Raw genomic sequence first — 12865 nt, 5'->3', positions numbered from 1 at the left:
TTCCTTAGTTTTTATAAAGCATATTAATCACAAGTACTAAATTTTGTTATAGAGTACTACAAAGTTGCTATAAAGAAAAGTACCTGTAAACATTCAGAAATTAGTAGCTCTTTATTGATAGCAGTATATACAGTTGTATCTATAATTTATTCAGTTTTCATGCTTAAATTTAATGTGGTCACTGTTCTAACTTCCCTTAGCTTAGCTGAATTAGAATTGAAGGGAAGATGTGAATATTTTAAAATTCTATATTAGCTATCAATACCTATCTTTAGACTAAAATGAGATCATTTAATTTTTGGTAGCAAATAATACACCTTATGAAAAGGTTATGTGCACTGCAATGAGACTATTATCTATGAAACCACATAGTGAACTTCAAAAATAGTTGGAAGCAGAAAGGCTGTGTTTAATTTTTTAGCACATTGAAAGATATAAACTATTTGGTTATAAAGATGGAGGTTGTAAGGACATACCGATTTACAACACTAGGATATATTGCTATTGCATTTATCCATATTTTAAAGGAAGGACTCACTTACAGATTAACTATCCAATTTAGATTTCTTTCTTTTTTCTCTATCTGTATCATCTTATCTCTCTGAACTCTGTTTTTAACTGGGTCAGCATATCTTTCTTTAGACTTTTACTAACCATTCTCCATAATTATTTCTATACTGGCAGAAAGAAATGTACAATGCTGCCATTAAATTTAAGAAAAACTTCTTTGAAAGGAAGATGCCTTGCCACTATTAGAGAAGTTATTTTATCTTGATAATTCTATACGGATAATTCTGATTATTAGAACTATATTACAATTGCTGTGGTCTGCCTGAAGGCAGTCAAATGTAGAAATTAAGTGCATTAAATTTGGAGTGCCGCAGACTTGGGCATTTACCAGTGGTTTAATATTGAGTAAATTACTTTATATTTCTAATATGTTTTCATATATAAATGAGTATATAATAGTACGACTAGAACATCACAAAGATGTAAACACCTAGTGATTAATAGCTCCACATTAATAGCAATAGTAGTATTTCTTTTCTGCAGATTAGGAATGCCCAACTTTTAGAGGTATCAGCGGGAAATGTATGGATCTTCAGCACCATTGCCTAATGTTGCCAGAATTAAGATGCTTTGTTAAGCAAAACTACGATCCAGAGTATCGTGAAACAGTTTAGAAGTATGTTTGATCACATTTTTTTTTTTTTGGTATATTACCAAACATGCAGAAAATACTTAATAAGTATTTATTTCTTATATATTCCATTTATTTAATTTTCTGTAATGATTTATTTCACAGAATTAGCTTTTTCATTGATAATTACTCCCTGTTCTTCCAAGGAAGTCAGTGCATTTCCTTCTAAGACTTCTGTCTTATACCTAATACCAGATCCCAGTGAAGAAGTATTGACACTCAACCTGTCCACTGTCAGTTCCCTTTCCAAAGGGCTGTGTTTGCTTCTCAAATTTGTAAGCACTGTTTAGATACCGATTTTAAAGACACATGTGGCTCAAGCGTATAATGGAGCTATATAAAATATTCTACATTATTGCATTACAATAGATGGTTTTACCATGACCAGCTTTCTTCTCTACCCCACTCACACAGGCAGATTCAAACATGGGCCATATCTGCATACTTTGTTGAGTCTTTTGATATCTGACAAACCTTAATGAAATTTACTCTCTGTGACCACATTAGATTTTACAAGATGGGTCGTATGGTTTGCTCTGGAATAATGACATTTGTCTAAGATCCAATTATCCCCATACCTCTTCCAAAATGTATACTATGAAACAAGGATAAACATAACCTACTTCTAAAGAGAAACTAGATGACAGAGAAAGCTATAAAGCTTAACATGGTTTAGGGACCATCAGAATCAGGGTCAATTTACATGAAAGTGCTGTGAGTCTGATCATATATGCACAGAAAAAGAGAGAGTGCAGCAAAGCTTTATGTCAGTCCTGTGAGGCTGTGATAGAAAAAATACCATAGAATGGATATCTGATAAATAACATTAATTAATTAACTAATTATTTTGAGACAGAATTTTGCTCTGTCACTGGACTGGAGCACAGTGGCACAATCTCAGTTCACTGCAACCTCTACCTCCCAGGTTCAAGCGATTCTCTTGCCTCAGCCTCCCGAGTAGCCAGGACTACAGGTGCGCACCACCACACCAAGCTAATTTTTGTATTTTTAGTAGAGACAGGGTTTCACCATGTTAGCCAGGATGGTCTCGATCTCTTGACCTTGTGATCCACCAGCCTTGGCCTCCCAAAGTGCTGGGATTACAGGCGTCAGTCACCACGCTCAGGCACATAAATTTATTTCTAACAGTTCTGGAGACAGAGAAGTTCAAAATCAAGATGCCAGCAGATTCGGCCTTTGGCGAGAACTGCTTCTGGCTTCATCGACGACAGTCTAATATCAGCTCCTGGGGGATTAGGATTTCAACATATAAATTGTGGGGTGACACAGACATTTAGTGCATGACACGTTAGTTATGGAAGAACCCAGATAGGTACAGCAAATGTTCATTCCCAGAAGAAGTCCTCATTCAGAAAGGAAACTACTGAGCCTGTCTCTGGGAAAGCAGAGCTTAGAAATGTTGCAATATGGATGAAATGAAAGGAAGATACATGGCAGTTATTTAAAGAAACATGGAGAGCCATGTAAAATGCCCCATCCTCTACAACACTCTTCCTAATGGGTTGTTTGGAAAAAATATATTTCAATATTAACAATGCAAATGAAATATATATATATATATTTTATATATTTCATTAATATTTATAATATATACATGTTATATAATACTAAATGTTATATAATATACTGTATTATACTTTTTAATATTAAATAATCTATAATATATATTATAAATATAGTTTATATTTTTTATATATATAGATACAGACACAGACTCAAAAAGGGAGCAAGATTCAGAGGAAAACAAAATCTTGGAGCAGTCAATTAGCTTTTCTATCAATCAGGTTTTTATCCGAGGTTGTATTACTTACTGGATTTTAAACAGTACAGCGCAATAAACAATAAAAAGATAGGTGCTGCTAAGAAATGAAAACACATCTAGAATTACCATTCAACAATAAATGAATTAAAAGTGCACAAAAATATATAAAATAATCTTTTTGAAGTATTGGACATGAGACAGCACAAAACTGTTATCCTGTGGAAGTGGGAAAAGGTGAGGTCAGCCCTACAGTTGTTTTTTGCTTAGAGCAGTTTCTGAGCTGTAGACAGGAGAGAGAACCAAAACAAAGACCAACAGATTTGAGTTCGATGAGCCTAAGGTGGCTAGAAATTGTGGGTCAGGTTTGAGTGAGAAAAGTTATGCAGAAAAAGAGTTCCAGAAATCTGTATAAAAGTTCACTTCAGTCTCTGTCTGAATACCAATATGCAAAATCATATGGTAAAATTCCGGAAGTCCAGGCAAAGAATAACTTCCAGATAAATAAAAAAATTAGGTGAACTTAAAGTCAAATAATTACCAGAGTTCTCACAAGGATTGCAATTTTTTGAGTTTCCACCTGTCTGGGTGACCTTGTTGAACACAGCGCATTCAGTTGTGACCCCAGAAGGATCACAACTTAGTAATGAGGGCAAACTAAAATACTGAGTAAGGCTGTTCTGGATTCTTCCTTCAAAAAAGCAAAAAGACAAAAAGAAATGTGAAAATATCCTGTTTCTTTCCGTAATCTTGCTGTTAATGGTAATATTTTATGGTCATTTTGAAACTATTTTAATTACGTGGTATGAAAAGCAAATAATTATATTGATGTTTTTGGAAATTAAATTTCTAGGTGAAATAAAATAGATCCACATTAAAATAATTCAAACCAGGTAATGTTAAATTTGAACTGAAAGTCAGTTATATTATATTTTTCAGTCTGACTGCCAAAAGCATCTTGAAGCAATAATACCCATTGACAATGGACACTATAATCTCTAAGTACCATTAAATCCCATTCTTTGTTAAGAGGAACCTGAATTTCTTGGAGATTTGGCACACTCTAGTTCTAGATAGGGAGTATATGAGAAAGGCATGGAATACCTCACTGTGAGAAAAGCAAAAAGCCAGCAAACATAAATGTGACGGTGCTAAAAATACAGAAGCCAGCTTGAACCCCTCTTTATTGGCGAATTGTAGAATTACTTGAGTATCAAAGAGGTAAATCCTGGAGTTCCTTGAAACACAATAAATATTTACAAATCCATGAGTTTATAATAATATTCAAAATGAGAAAATAAAAGCAAACCAACAATGACAAGAAATATCTTCTTGCCATCATTAGAAATGAGTCTTCCTCTCTGAAAGTTGGTAAAGGGAAAGAATTACACACTAATACTGCCTTTCCTGTAGGAATTATTTTCAAAGTTACAAATCATGCAGTTGATTAGAAAAAGCTCTTCTTTACTGAAGAATAGCAGTGAATAAATGTAAATAGAATGAGAGAAAAACATTTTCAAATTTTCTATTTTTCAACATCTAAAATATTGATTTGGGAAGGATCTTTAATGAGTGTTAAAACCATTAGGTCAAATGTTGATGTCAAACTCTTAGTGTCTAAGTACAGTCTCATCATCAGCTAACTTCCTGTTTGTGTTGGGAGTTATGACTGTCGCTACTTTAAGTCACAGATAAATCTCGGCATCACTAATAGTGGTACAACAAAGCATGACAAATCTCCAGATGTGATGCAATCTAAGTATACAGCATCATGTCTGAAGTAATCCTGACAAAATTATTTTAGCACGAATCTAATTGAGCCTTTTTGTAAAGTCCATTTTTGCAGGTAACAAAAGATGATTGAAAAGTCAAATGCCACCTTGAGAAAATAGTTCAGTGCAGAGGGTAGGAAAAATCCACAGAACAAATGGCATCCCTTTTCAGCAAAGCATTGCCATGTCAAAGGGAAGACTCTTCTAGGTTTAAAGAGGCTTAAGAGCTATGGTAGCCCAAAGCAAGGTATATGCTTTCTTTCGAAAGGATGATTATCCATTCAACCAGCTGTAAATGATACTGAGAAAATGGAGAAATATAAATATAGATTGGGTATTAAAAACAATTAGGGAATTATTGACCCTTTTGTGAGTATGATAGATAATGGTTATAAAAAGAGTTTTTATTCTTTCGAGATTTATAGTGAAGTATTTATTATTGAGATGTAATGATGCGTGTAATTTACTTTAAATTACTTTTAACATAAAAGCTCTTTGAAGCAAATCCTTTTGTTAACAATTCTCGGTCGGGCAGGGTAGCTCATGCCTGTAATCTCAGCACTTTGGGAGGCTGAGGTGTGTGGATCACCCTGAGGTCAGGAGTTTGAGACCAGCCTAGGCAACATGGTGAAACCCTGTCTCTACTAAAATTACAAAAATTAGCTAGGTGTGGTGGTGTGCACCTGTAATTCCAGCTACTCGGGAGGCTGAGGCAGGAGAATCGCTTAAACCTGGGAGGCGGAGGTTGCAATGAGCTGAGATCTCGCCGTTGCACTCCAGCCTAGGCGACAGATCGAGAGTCTATTTCAAAACAAACAAATAAACACACAATTTTCAAGTCAAGGTAATGTATATATAACTTTTCATTTTACTATTCCTTATATTCTGTTTGTTTGTAAAAGTTCTGTATTAAAAAGAAAAACAAATGGAAAGATTCTTTGTGTTGCTTATGATTCCCCGTACCTTCCTTCCCACTTCCACATAAATTCTGGATGGAAGGATTCTGTACTCTTCCCATAAAGACAATTATTAGAAACCATAGAATACACAACAGATCTTCAAAATAAAAACATTTTATTTTTTGCTAAAGCAAATTAAGAATTTAATGAACTCAGAAATGCAAGTTTTTATTGAAGCAAAATAATAATGTAATATTATATAGTACATGTTATATATTTTCATAAGGTAAAATATTAATGAATTTTAACTGCAAATTAGTATGCAATGAATAATACTGGGATAATTGTATAGCACATTTAGATCCACATCTCTTACCTTATATAAAACATAATATCCAGAAGGAACTAATACTTAAATACAATCAAATCATAATGTAATTTATTTTATTATGCTGGAGTAACAAACATCTTCCTATTTATGTCACCTAAGCTATAAGAAATATAAGAAAATAGGAAGAAAATGGTTAGCAGTTGACTTGGAATCTAGTCTCTGCCTTTACCAGGAGATTGCCCCCAAGAATTAAAGAAGGAAAGTGAACCAGACAAATCTTGAAAATCTTCCAATGAAAGACCTCCTAGCAAATAAACTAATGATATTTCTGTGATACAGTCATTATGTTTAGTCAGCTTTTAGCAGTGTGTAACTTGTCCATAATATTCATGGCAAAGAAACTTGGAGTTTGTATATTTATGGATCATATAACAAATGTAACTTTTACTATCAGAATTCAAAATAGTGATATGCTTTGCTTAAGACAGTTTCCTTTTGTGTGAATGATGTGATCACATACATAACCTGGAGACCTCAGATATTAATTAATCTGGCCCAGAGAGTATATTAAGAAAAGACCTGGTATTCTGTGTTGAGGATCTCAAGTACTTCCTGCTCTTTCTGAGACGTATGTCTTCCCATATTCTTAAAATTATTAGTTTACCTTGACACTGTGTAAAGTCGCAAATGTGTACTTGTCTGGAATTTGACAATCTAGTCCTCACTCTTGGTAGGACATGAACTCCATTTGGAGTGTCTGAGACGCTGTCCAAAGTGATGCGGGATTTCTAGACCACCTCTGCTGCATCAGCTAATTCCCACTGTGCAAAAGTGATGCAAAACAACTTATTCATTCACCTCTCTGGATTCTTTTTCTTCTCAAATGTCTTTTCACTATCCTGTTTGTTAGATGATGTTTTTAGGAAGTTTTATTTTATATATAATCTGGTGATTTTAGGTTTCTCCAAAGAGTTTGTAAGAATTTTCCTACCCATCCTTTCCCCAAACAGAATTTTAGGTCTTTCTACTGCCAAAGCCCACTTATTTCTCCTGTCACGTGGTGGAGGGTAGAATGCAGTGGCATGATTTCAGTTCACTGCAGCCTCTGCTTTCCAGGTTCGAGTGATTCTCCTGCCTCAGACTCCTCAGTAGCTGGAATTACAGGTGCCCACCACCACACCTGGCTAATTTTTGCATATTTAGCAGAGACTGGGTTTCACCATGTTAGTAAAGCTGGTCTGGAACTCTTGACCTCAGGTGATCTGCCAACCTCGGCCTCCCAAAGTGCTGGGATTGCAGGTGTGAGTCACTGTGTCCAGCCACATGGAGAATATTTATAACAAAATCACTAACATATGAATACACTGTGATTAAAAATGAATATAACCCTAAGCATAAAATATTATGAAGTATAAATCTCCCATGATCTTTACTCCAGCTTCAGCAGCCTTCTTTCATGTCTGTAGGTATCCTCTTCTTTTTGTTACTGTACAGTCTTTGCTACTTCCCTACTTCTACCTGGAGAAAAGCAGGATTGACCCTAGAGATATATTGGAGTTTCCTGGCAAAAAGCTACCTTGGAAAGAAGACACTCTCTCTTTTGAGTGATTGTACCTGAATTCAGTTTTCCACAGGGCTGTGCTCCAAGATGTTGGGCAAATAGCATTTTCAGCATTCCCCTGTATAGCTCTACTTAAGCTTAGACTGCTTGGTGTTCTAGCAGTCTACTTCTCCTGCAGTTATAATTATTCAGGCATGGTGGTGAACACCTGCAGTTAACCCCATATCATGGAAGCACAGATACGGGTTTAACTCTTGTTAATACCTGTAGTTAACCTGAGCACTTGTACTTGACTCTTGTTAACCCCGTATCATGGAAGCACAGTGAAGGAGCAAGATCCTTGATAAAACCCGGCCCCACAACACTCTGCATACCATTTTGCCCTTCAAGGTTCAGAGAGAATAAGTGACTGTGCATCACTGGATCCTTCTGACTTGCTCCATCAGCACAGGTGTTAACACTGGTTTTGCCCCAGGATGTTTGTATAGTACACTGTATGAGTGCATGAGAATACCCATGCTCACACCTTATTAATTCACACACGCTGTTTGGATCTCAACTCCAATGCTGATTTTTGAGAAAAGGCTTTCTTAGTTTCCTTAGTTAATCTCATTTGGTATTTATACACTTTCCTAGATCCCTACAATTTTTGTTGGTGTGTTTCTATGGGGCTCATAGTACTCTGAATGTGGATATTTGTGTAAGTACTTGATCAATATTGACTTTCCTCGTGGGATATAATATATTGAGAGCTGGGACAGTATCTGTTTTGCTCCCCATTGTATACGTACAGGCTAGCAAATATTAATTGTGAAATAAGTAGTTGAAATAAGTAGTTGTTACATGAAGGCATACATCAAATATAAATTAAATAAAGCAAAGAGATTGCATTAATGTTATTAATTTCTTTTGGAACAAGAGTAACAGTTTATTTTCAAAATTTCTATAAATGTGGATTTGATAGAGCATGAATTAAGGAGTTGACTCATATTTAAATTCTGTGGCTACTCGTTAATTGCCTTTTATGTGTGAGGCTCTGTTCTTGACCCTGAGGATACAGTGATAAGCACCCTGCATAGTTCTCCGTGTAGCTTGCAGCTCTTTGTACAAGATTGACAATCAATAAACAAGTATATCAATAAATACTTTATATTAATATTCAACTTATGTGCATGTTTTATGGGATATTCAAGGACCTAAGTTGCAATATAATGGAATGTTAATGATGAAACAGTTTAGTGTTGAGACTGGTTATTTCATGTAAGACTGACCCCAGAATCATGAGGTTCAGTTACTCTGATAGAACTGGTAGTGTTGGGGGAAGGTGGAAAGAGTGTTTAGGGAATACTTATCAAGTATTCTGCCAGGCAAAATTCATTTTTGAAATACATTGTTTCAATTTGCATAACAATTTTATCAGAGAGAGTAATAATCGACTAATCTGTGAGAAATTTTTGAAATCACTGTTTAATTACTCATACATCTCTAAAATTCTCAAATACCATACATAAAATGAGAATTCAATTGATGTTTCTATTTTTTGGATTTACTGGTTTAAGACTCCCAATTCTAAAACCTTCTCTTTTTATTAGGATATCAATGAATATACCATAGAAGGTGAATAGTTGTGTTACATTCTGAATATTGTATTTTCTCAGACAATCTAAGACGTGAGTATGGGGAAAGAAAGCTCAGCAGTCCTCTTTATTGTTGGCTACTGATTTGGCAGCATTTATTTTATCATAATGAAGTAGGCTTTCCTAGTTCTGTCATAAAAACATAGCTACTTTTAATATTTACAATTCAACTAATATATTGCAGAAGAATGATGGCATGCATTTCTGCATGTAGGTCATGTAAGTGAGAATAGCAGTTAAGATATACACACAAAGGGTGCAGTGACTCATGCGTATGGTAATATTTAGAACAAAGAAAGTACAACCTAGAAACCATAAAAATGGAAAATGCATACCAGTCATAATTTCTCTTTAAAAAACAGAATGGAAAAAAATTCATTGTCTCTATATAATTTTACCTGGTTTACTTTAATATTTGGCATACAATGTGACATTGAATAGACACATTCAAAATGCTGTAAGATGGACTCATTAAGGAGAAAAGAAATAGGAAAATGGTAGAAAAGTCCTATAAACCTGTAGTTTGTGTTGAAAAGAGGCTGTAAAAGAGTGAATGTGAAAATTTTTATCAGAGAATAATAATGAATATGTTGGCTAAATTTGAAAAACATAGCTCATCTTTGTTGTGGATGCTGTCTGTGCCACCCAAGACCCACACTGGGACTGAGATCGTATATCCCAGCTGCTGCTCTTGCCTGACAGTTCTCAGTTTTTTCAGAGAGCTTGACTTAGTTGAAGTGAGACATCTAGACCAAAATCAAGACCCTTTTCAGAGACAGCCTGCATACAATGACTTTTTGATACAGGAGCCTAATGGCCCAGGCCTCAAACTCGAATCCTGACAACTCTGAGGGGTCATTGTAGCATCAGAGGTCACTTCAGAGTTAGGTCTCTTCAAAGAGACCTTGCTGGGACTTCATTGCTTCATCATCTGCACATTCCAGAATCTTTCTTCTCTCTTCCGTGGATGTGGCTTCTGAAAGCACACTCTGATAAACTTAAATGGAAATTTCAGCAGCAAGTCAGCTTCCCTGGAAACACAACCTTGACATTCCCCAACCACATTCTGCTGACTGCTGTTGTGAACATATTGTGTAATTAAGTTACTAGTCCCTCCCTAGCCTCGATCATTTTCCTTTGCCAACATATCCATGGTCTTAGGTGGGCATAAAACAATTTGATGGTTGTCGTAACAAAAATCATATGAGAGTCTGGTTAGATATTTGCAATATAAACTATGAGGAAGACATCAGAGAGGAAAAGGCTACACCACATTGAAATGTTATGCACTGGAGGAATCTAGTAGAGAATTGATTTTAGTTGGATGAAAGGAGCCTTCTTGTTGTCCTTTGTATTACTCTAGTCTGTGTGACATATTATTCAGCCTTAGTGTAAAATGTATGCTATTAACTTCTCATGACAGAATAATTTCCAGATGTAGCTCTCATTATCAGTCTTTCTTCTAGTCTACTTTTAAATTCGTAAATCTTGTTAACTTATCCAAATATGTTTTCATTCCTGTTTGTAATAATAGAAGTAAAGAAATTATATTAGAGATAGAATCTTTTATACTAGACAACTATCTGTATAAAGATATTTTTTCACATATAGTCAATTGGATACCTTAATATAATGTCCCTCCCTCACCTATTTGAACTCTTATCATAAAACAGTATTCTTTTATTTTAGCCTTAGTGAATTTTACAGAAATAATAGTTTTCTACCAGCTCATTGCTTACTTTTACTGATGAAGGTATGTTTTGTGAATAAAATAAAATTGGGAATTGCCCTGAGCACCCCTCAACATCTAAGCAGTGCTTTTCCTATGAGAAGGATCATAATTGTGATTTTCTCCCACTTACAGGAAACACTCCTGATATTGATCTGAACACTAGACAATCTTGAACTTAAGTGCAATATCAATTGAGTCTTAGTGATCTTCTCACTTAAAGGCCTTATGCCTTGCCATTTCTTGCTTGTGATTTTTTTATTTTAAATTTTATTTTATTTTTTATTTTTGTGGGTACATAGCAGCTGTATATATTTATGAGGTACATGAGATATTTTGATACAGGCATGCAATGCGTAATAATCACATCAGGGTAAATGGGGTATCCATCCCTCAAGCATTTATTATTTGTTACAGAAATCCAGTTACACTCTTATTTATTTTTAAATGTACAATTATTATTGACTATAGTCACCCTGTTGTGCTCTCAAATACTGTCTTATTTTATGCTTTCTAATTATTATATTTGTGCTCGAATATTACCCCTCACCTCCACCCACAACCCCTGCTACCCTACCTAGTCTCTGGTAACCATCAGTCTGCTCTCAATCACCATGAGCTTAATTGTTTTGATTTGTAGATTTCACAAATAAATGAGAATATGCACTTTTGTCTTTCTGTGCCTGGCTTATTTCACTTATGGTGTCCTCCAGTTCCATCCATGTTGTTGCAACTGACAAGATCTCATTCTTTCTTGTGACTGAATAGTACTCCATTGCATATAAGTACCACATTTGCTTTATCCATACATTTATTGATGAACACTTAGGTTGTTTCCATTATCTTGGCTACTGTGAACAGTGCTGCAACAAGCATGGGAGTGCAGATATCTCTTTGAAATACCAATTTTCTTAATTTTGAGCATATACCCAGCAGTGGTGGCTGTGTTTTTAGTTGGTTGAGGAAACTCCAAACTTTCTTCGTAGTGGTTGTACTAATTTATATTATCACAAACAGTGTACAAGGATTCTCTTTTCTCCACATTCTCGCCAGCATTAGTTATTGCCCGTCTTTTGGATATAAGTCATTTTAACTAGGGTGAGACGATATCTCATTGTAGTTTTGATTAGTAATTCTCTGATGCTCAGTAATGTTGAAAACCTTTTCATAGGCCTGTTTGCCATTTGTATTTCTACTTTGGAGAAATATCTATTCAAATCTTGTACCCATTTATCATTTAAATTATTAAAATTTATCCTATAAAGTTGTTTGAGCTCCTTATATATTCTGAGTATTAATCCCTGTCAGATGAATAGTTTACAAATATTTTTTCCCATTCTATTGGTAGTCTCGTGACTTTATCGATTGTTTTCTTTGCTGTGTAGAAGGCTTAGATGCTTTTTAATTTGATACGATCCCATTTTTCCAATTTTGCTTTGGTTGCCTGTGCTTTTGGGGCATCAATCAAGAAATTTTTTTCCAAGTCAAAGGTCTGGAGCATTTTCCCAATGTTTTCTTGTAGTAGTTTTATAGTCTGAGGTATTAGATTTAAGTCACTAATCCATTTTGATTTTATTTTTATATATGGTGAGAGATAGAGGTCTAGTTTTATTCTTCTGCATAGGATATACAATTTTTCCCAGCACAATTTATTGAAGAGACTGTCTTTTCTCCAATGTATGTTTTTGGCAACTTTGTCAAAAATGAGTTCACTGGAGATGTATGGATTTATTTCTGTCTTCTCTATTACGTTCCGTTGTCTCTGTGTGTCTGTTTTAATGCCAGTACCATGCTGTTTTCTGTAGTATAGCTGTGTAGTATACTTTAAAGTCTAGTAATATGATTCCTCCAGTTTTGTTCTTTTTGCTCAGGATAGCTTTGGCTATTCTTGGTCTTTTGTGGTTCATATAAATTTCAGCATTAGTTTTTCTATTTCTGTGAAGCTAGTCACTGGT

This window comes from Macaca fascicularis, chromosome 6 (assembly GCF_037993035.2).
Source record: "Macaca fascicularis isolate 582-1 chromosome 6, T2T-MFA8v1.1".
Taxonomy (NCBI): Eukaryota; Metazoa; Chordata; class Mammalia; order Primates; family Cercopithecidae; genus Macaca; species Macaca fascicularis.
The sequence above is the reverse complement of the archived record's forward strand: the minus strand, read 5'-3'. Positions refer to the sequence as shown.